Source organism: Crocodylus porosus, unplaced genomic scaffold (genome assembly GCF_001723895.1).
Source record: "Crocodylus porosus isolate Cpor-Errol unplaced genomic scaffold, CroPor_comp1, whole genome shotgun sequence".
Lineage (NCBI taxonomy): Eukaryota > Metazoa > Chordata > Crocodylia > Crocodylidae > Crocodylus > Crocodylus porosus.
In genome coordinates, this window is record NW_017728918.1 from 11,979,388 (window position 1) to 11,987,331 (window position 7,944).

A 7,944-nucleotide genomic window follows, 5' to 3' on the forward strand; every position below is an offset into this window, starting at 1 on the left:
GAGGCAGAAAGGGGTCTTGGAGTCATTATTGACTCCAAGAGGAACATGGGCCGACAATGCGAGGTCATGGTTGGCAGGGCTAACTGGACCTTGTCGTGCATCCACAGGTGCATCTCAAGTAGAGCCAGGGAGGTGATCTTCATCCTCTATGCGACACTGGTCAGGCCGCAGCTGGAGTACTGTGTCCAGTTCTGTGCGCCCCATTTCAGGAGGGATGTGGACAACGCTGAGAGGGTCCAGAGGAGGGCCACCCGCATGATCCAGTGACAACAGGGCAGACCCTACAATGAGAGACTGCAGGACCTAAACCTGTTCAGCCTTCACAAGAGAAGGCTGAGGGGGGACCTGGTGATTGTCTATAAACTCACTACGGGGGACCAGAAGGGTTTGGGGGAGACACTGTTATGTATACATAATAACTAAGTACCTATGAGACAATTTGTGAAACCTGCCTTTCCTGACTCTCTTTTTTCCCCACCTATTGTGTCATGAGTGCTTTGGCAAGCCAAGAAGAGACTGAATCCAAGGATCTTACTGGGTGTGAGAGGAAAGGGTTTTTTTCACAGTGTTTCTGCTCCTTCTCCCCAGCCCTGCAGAAACCCTTCTTTAGCTATTCCACAAGGTTTTGGCTCTAGGCTGGAAAGGGAAAGGATTGGAAAACTCACAGGCCCGAACTAAATTCTCCTTTCCCTAACTTGCTGGACTATTGTACCCAATATTTCTCCTCACATCACAGAAGAGATGGAGTCTCAAGTGCAGCAAATGTCACAGAAGCCCCTGCTAGCATAGTTCCTGTCCAGCAGTGTGATGGGAAGGAGATTTCTTGTGAGATATTCCTGCCCTCTGATAATTGACCTCAGCTCCCTGTGGATGTCAGGAATTACAGGTTGGGACTTCTGCAAGGAATCAAATCTCTCTCTTTCTACTTCAGGCCAAGGACAGATGTCCTGTGTGAAGTGCTCCAAGCCACAGTAAGGGTGCAGATGCTCACACCAAATGAAGCCCTTCAAAAATGTCCCTCAGAAAAAAGAACATCTTTGAAGCACTTCATTTTGAAGCACTTCCTGAAACTTCTGTACATTCCAGTGCGGCAGAGTAGGGGGGTTCTCGGTTCTCTGGCATCCCACAGTGCTCTGCTCTCCACCCTCCACCTTCCCTATGGGATAGAGAAGGAATAGGTCGGAAAGTCATCAAGCACTTCCCTGTGTGCTTGGCCATCCTCAGGAACCTCTGGAGACTGGAGGACACAAGGCAGGTGGGGATTCTACCATCACTATATGCCTTCGTGGCCATTTTGAAATGCTTCTGAAGGGGTGAAGCTACAATTTGTATGGAAATTAAGTGCTTTGAATCTGAATTTCTCCTAACTAGAGCAGGATTTGGAGTGCTTCAAATAAATGTTTGTCCATACAGAAAAATTAACTATCAGATCAGGGTCGCCTGGTACTGCAATTCACAGTAGACAGTGCTACCTGAGATGGTTAACCCCAAGTGCTGGAGAGTGGTTAAATAACCTGGCAACCTCTAGGGTGCCAATGGCTTCAGGCAGCGGAGCACCTGAAGGGGGTACTAGTCTTACCCCATAGCAAATGAAATGCCACCAAAAGTTTGTAAAACTGAAGTTTACTCCATGACAGGGTAAACTGGGCTCTTTAACCATGATCAAAAGCCAGTCTAGGAGTGGAGCACTGGTACATGAATAAATGGATGATCTCTTTTGCTCCAGCAGCTCTGCAGCCAACCTGGTTCTAAATGGAGTGGCTCCTGCCTTTTCTTTTCAGCAAGGCTGAGAGGGGGACACTGGTGTGTGGGCATCCCAGTGTCTCCATATAATCTGACCAGGCTTTTGCGCTCTGGAGAGGTCACTCTGGCTTTGCTTTATCTTTCAAACAGGGATTAACACAGGATGCAGCAGTTATATGTTATCAGTTCACTTCTCTTGGTGAAGAGAGGGTTGCTATGGGTTGCCTTTGCCAGTGGGAGAGATTATTGTATCTCATTGACCACCTATTGCCTGCCTAAAGCTGGACAGCTCCCAGTCAGTCCCAGGTGCTAATACCATGGTCTGCCTGCTTCAATGGGCTCTTGGAGTGAAGAGCAAATTTGAAAAACAGATTGCATCACTGCACCAGACAAGGAGGAAAAGAGAAAATCAATACTCTGCATTTCACCATGGAATGTCAGGACCATGTGTACAGGCCTGACGGATGACCTTATGAATATCTCTGATGTTTTGTAAGACAGCAGTGATAGATAAGGAATTAAACAGGTTGAATATCGATATTGCAGCTCTGCAAGAAGCATGGCTGGCCTTGAATGTTAACATAAGAGAAAAATAGTACAAATTCTTCTGACAAGAGAAAGCCCCTGAAGATGCATGGCATAGGCTTTGCTGTTAGAAATTATCTTTTCAGAATGATCAAGAATCCACTGAATGGCTCTGAGAGGATCCTCGCACTTCTCCTTTATACTTTAGACAGCACAGTTACCTTAGTGAGTGCCTACAATCCAATACTCTACTGCTCTGCCAAGGTTAAAGACAAGTTTTACAAAGAACTGGCTAGTGTTATTGGTAAGATTCCCAACACTGAGAACTTACATCACCTGGGGAATTCAATGCCAGGGCTGGTGCTGACAGTGAATCCTGGCCAATTTGCCAAGGTCATATAAATGGGAAACATGAATGATAATGGACAAAGGCTGTTGGAGTTTTGGTCCTATCACAATTTGTGCATCACCAACTCTTTCTTTTAAAAAGAAGTTGTGCCATAAGGTATTATAGAGGCACCCAAGATCCAGTCACTGGCACCAGTTGGACCTTATCATCACTAAGCAATCCAATCTTAGCAATGTCTTCCTTACTTGTAGCTACCATAGTGCTGATTCGACACTGATCACTTAGAGAAAATCTTTTGCTCTAAGTATCAGTGTTTCCCACACAGTAATGCATTAACATCACAAATAAATCTGATCACCAGAAAACCTTGCAGCTTATGGCACTTCTCGTAGTGGCTGCTTCAGAGTTGCCTTTGTATGAGACTGCAGAAGAAAAGTGGGGGAGCCTCAAAAAACGACAGATCTCACTGCTTACTCTATATCCAGCAAACAGACCAGAAGAGACCAGGATTGGTTTGAAGTGCACTCACATGAATTGATTTTGTTTATCAGTGCCAAGCAAACTGCTACATTGAAGTACAAGAATGCCTCGGATGGAACTTTGAAAGCACTGACGAAAGCAAGGAGTGCTGTCCAATAAATCTCAAGACACTATGCCAATGATTACTGGCTGTGACTGTGCAAGAAAATTCAATCTGCATTTGACACTGGAAACATCAGAGGCCAGTATGGTGGAATCCAGATGATAGGTCTGGTTGCAAAAAGTCAGCTCCCTTAAAAACAGCATCAGAAGAAGTTAGAACAGATCTAAAGCAACAGATGGAAAGATGGGTGAACGCTATCTTGAATTCTATTCAAGGGAAAGTGATGACAATGACACAGCCCTTCATTCTATTGAAAGTCTGTTTGTCTGTGAAGAATGGATGACCTTCCAACTGGTAAAGACCTAAGAAAGGCCATAAACAATGTGGCCAGTGGCAAGGCCCCAGGAAAAGAAAATATTCCCACAGAAGTGATCAAGTGTGGCAAACCTCTGCTTCTTCCCCACCTATAAGCTTCTTATAGCTACTGCTGGACAGTATGGAGAGTGCAATATGAGAGATGCCAAAATAATTATGCTCTACAACAGGGTTGGCCAATAATTTTGAATGAAGGGCCACTTAATGAGTTTTGGGGATTTGTCAAAGGCCACATCCTTCTCTCTCTCTCTCTTTCTCTCTCTGTCTTCCATTTCTCTACTCTTTTCTGCCTCTCTCTCTCTTTCTCTCTTCTCTCTCTCTGTGTCTCTCCTTCTCTCTCTTCTCTCTCTCTTCTCTCTCTCCCCGTCTCTCACTCCAGAACCTGGCTGAAGCTGTAGTTTGCCAGGAGCCCCAAAGGTCAGCTGTGGACCCAGATGGGGACTTCTATCGTAGTAGGTGAGGGGCTGACATCAGTCGTAAGTGCAGCCAGCAGGTACTGGGGCCCTGATGTAGAACTTGCTGGTGGTGTCACAGCTGAGACTCCCACCCACCTGGCATGGCAGCAGCTCCTGCCTGGGTCCACAGCTCATGTTACTGCCAGGTTCTAGGTCAGGGCTCCAGGCAGCAGCTTCCATTGCGCTGGGAGGGCAGCAGCATCACCTGTGGACACTGCCGGCAGGTTTTGTGTCGAGGTTCCTGAACCTGCCAGCAGCATCCATAGCTGACCCCATCACCTGCTCACTGCAGCAGAAGCCCTGCCCAGGTCCACAGCTATGCTGCCATGTCAAGAGCTGATGCAGCTGGGCAGAACCTGCCTGCCTGGCACCACGCAGGGGCCAAAGCAGCCAGCCGCTCACAGGCTAGATCCAATAAGGTGGCAGCTGTCCACGCATGAGCCAGACTGAATCCACTGGAGGTCAAAAACTGGCCTGTGGGCCAAATTATGCCCATCCCTGCTCTACAAGAATAAAGGTGACCACAGTGGCTGCAACAACTATCATGGCATTTCGCTATTAAGTGCTGTTGGAAAGATCATTGCTTGGGTGGTGCTCAGAAGCTCAGAAGACTTCAGATCCTTGGTGTGTGTAGGTAAAAATGTATTGGAATCTGTAAGTAAATTTTCCTACCTTGGCTCCATTGTTACCAAACACTTGTCGCTTGAAGCTGAACTGAATATCCATATTGGCAAAGCTATTATGAGTATGCTGAGCAAGCAAGTGTAGAACAAGAAGAACAAACTGACTGTTTAGATTAAGATCAAAGTATATTATGTTTGTATCATCAACAGTCTTTGGTATGGCATTGACTTTTAGACCACATATTCTACTCAAGAAAAGTGCCTCAACAACTTCCATCTACATTGCATTGGCCACATTGTAGGAATTTCCTGGTGGGTCAAAGTTGCCCGTACTGAGGTTTTGGAACATGCCGACATTCTGATCATCTATTTTCTTCTCAGCCACTGTGGACTTTGATGGCTTAGTCATATGTGAAGAATGGATGAAGGTCATATGCCAAAGGCTGTCTTGTATAGAGAATGCATTACAGGAAGACCATGTGGGTGTCCTTAACTGTTTCAGAGATGTTTGTAAGAGATTGATGGGGGAAATGAACATCAACCAAATAATTGGGAGAAGACTGCTGAGGACTGAAGTGCTTGGAAACTGTCTGTTAAGCATGGAATGAAGGCTTTTGAGGAAAGAGCCCAACATGCAGAAGAGAGAAGAAACCTTAAAAAGAACCCCATACCACATTTAGGACTGAACTTCAAATGTGATATGTGTGAAAGAGACTGTGACTTAAGAATTTGCCTCTACAGCCACAATTGCAGGTATTTAATGAGCTGATGCCTCACACGTACCAAAGCCATTGTCTCACAAGGCAGACGTGCCTATTATACAGAAGAATTAGGACAGCTTCTAATTGCACAGCCATGACGAGCCCCCATAGAGAAAGACAGGACCATACATCGATAGCAACAGCTTTTAAGGAAAAGTAGCTAAAGTTAAAGTAAGCTAAATCCTTCTAGAACAAAAAAGAAATATGTTTATTATTAAATTGACAACCTACTGTTAGGTACATCTCTACCTAAACTAATACTCTATCTCTCTCACTATACTCAGCCATACAGATACAAAATCTTCCTGGCAGGAAAGCTGGGTATATCTGGTTCAGAGACTAATCATGTCAATCAAAAATATCACCATTGAAGGTATGCTTATTTTATATAGTGTCACCAATAGATCTGCTCTGACAGATTAGATATTCTGTATCTTTATTAATTGTGCATCACTTTCACACTTATTCCAGTTAGTTTGTGACAGCTAGGCTATTTTTTTTTCAAAAATAGACCCTCTCTGTAAGGCAAAGAACTGCCAGTATTAACAAAATGATACATTTCTTGAGATTCTTGACTGCATTCCACTAAATGATACATCTACTGAAATAACCAAAATCTGAGTGGGTTTCTTTGAAATGTGTAATATTTTTAGAAGTAACAAAATATCACAAGGTATTAGACATTTTATAACTTTGGGTTAAATTAAAATTGAAGAATTTGCTATTGGTAAGATTTTGTTATTTATGGGGTTGACTCTTCCTCTCACTGAAATCACTCAGAATTTGACCATTAATTTAAATCAAGTTGTATTTTACCCAAAAACATTTATTGTTTAATTCTCTGTTTTACTAAGAGTAAAGGGGCAAAAATGAAGTCTGATCCTTTTAGATGATGCGGATTTTCAGCAAGGCTCTGAAGGTGTCTATACATGAACTGGGAGGCTGCTCTGATGCTCTGTAATTATAGCGCATCGGAGCAGACTTGATTAATCAAGTCTGTTGGAGTGTGGTAATTACAGCGCTCCAGCCATGCCCCTGTGTCTTCTGTATCAGCAATTGCTGCATTTTGTGTCGCACTTCAAAATGGTGGCAGGGGTGCCTTAACTAAAGCCATTCAAGCTTTGGATAAAGTGCCCCACTGCCATTTTTAGGCACAGGGATGCTGATACATGAGACACTCCAGGCACTTTAATTAGTGCGGGTCTCAGAGCTGTGATAATTAAAGCGCCCCTCTCCCCACCCACTCCTGGAACACATGTAAAAACACCCTGAGGCACCAAACTCCCATTGAAATAAGTGGGAGTTAAGCAGCTAAATTCCTTTGATGTTCTGGGTTTGTATGCCTTCAGTTCATATTGAACAAAGAAGGTGCTTAGCATTTCACAGGTTAGGGCTGATAATACACTCAGTTATATAACAGAAAGGAAAGCTAGCTTGGTGGAATGCAAAATTTATGTTCCTCACCAGTGGGGGCCAACCTTTTTGGCAGGCATGCCACACATTATCTGATCCCCTTTCCCTGCCCAATCTGCTGCTCTGTTTTCTTTTCCTTGCCTTATCTGCCACTGTGCGGCCTGTCCTTTCCCCCTGCCTACCACACACCACACACAGAGACTGCCTGTCCCACTTGTGGCATGCGTGCTGCAGGTTGGTTCCCCCCAGCCAATCAGAAGTGTTCAGTTGTCAGTTCCACCAAAATTAATTAGCAGTCACAGTGATCTTTCTTATGTCAGAATTCAGCGACGATGTAAAGGCTTGACAGACATTCTTATTTTCTGTATCACTACATTTTCTGTATCTCACTATAGTAACAGATTATTAACTTTGCTGCTGCACAAAAGCAGATTTTAAAGGAAATCTATGATGCTGCCATGACAATTTCCAGTGCCATTTTATGTGTGTGTAGTATAGATCTCTGCATACCAAGATCACCTGAAAAACTAGTTAAATGTCTATTAGATCATATTTTAATTCTATACCTACACGGTGCCTTTCCTGCTTTGTTTCAAACTCCCCACAAAATTTCACAGTGGGATGTGATGTGGCATATGAAAAAACAGGAGTACAGGTATTGGTTTAAGTGAAGTAAAGGTGCTAGAGTTTAGAATGCATTTTTTCTGGTTACAGAAAAATATAGGAATTCAGGAGAATTGTTTGTTTTCCTCTACCTTTTTTACTGAAGAAGGAAAATATGTTGAGTAGAAGTACATTGTGTAAAAGTTGCAGTTACAGTTTGCTTTTTGGCTTGATCTATGCATTCATTTTATTAAAGCTTGGTAGCTTTTGTGTAACTTCATCTTTGTTTTGCTTGTATTGTTTTCCATTTTTTTCTGTCATATACATACAGCTGTTTGGGCACCCCCAGTGGTTAATTTAATTTCTACTAATCTGTATTGTCTTCTCATCAAAGATGGTTTGCAGTTGCTCTGTCATTGGCCTGGGCAGGGGGGGCAGAGCTTGTAGCCCCCCCCGGTCTAGAGAGTGAGGCACCAGAGGTAGAGACACCTCAGGACTAGTGGAGCGATCAGCA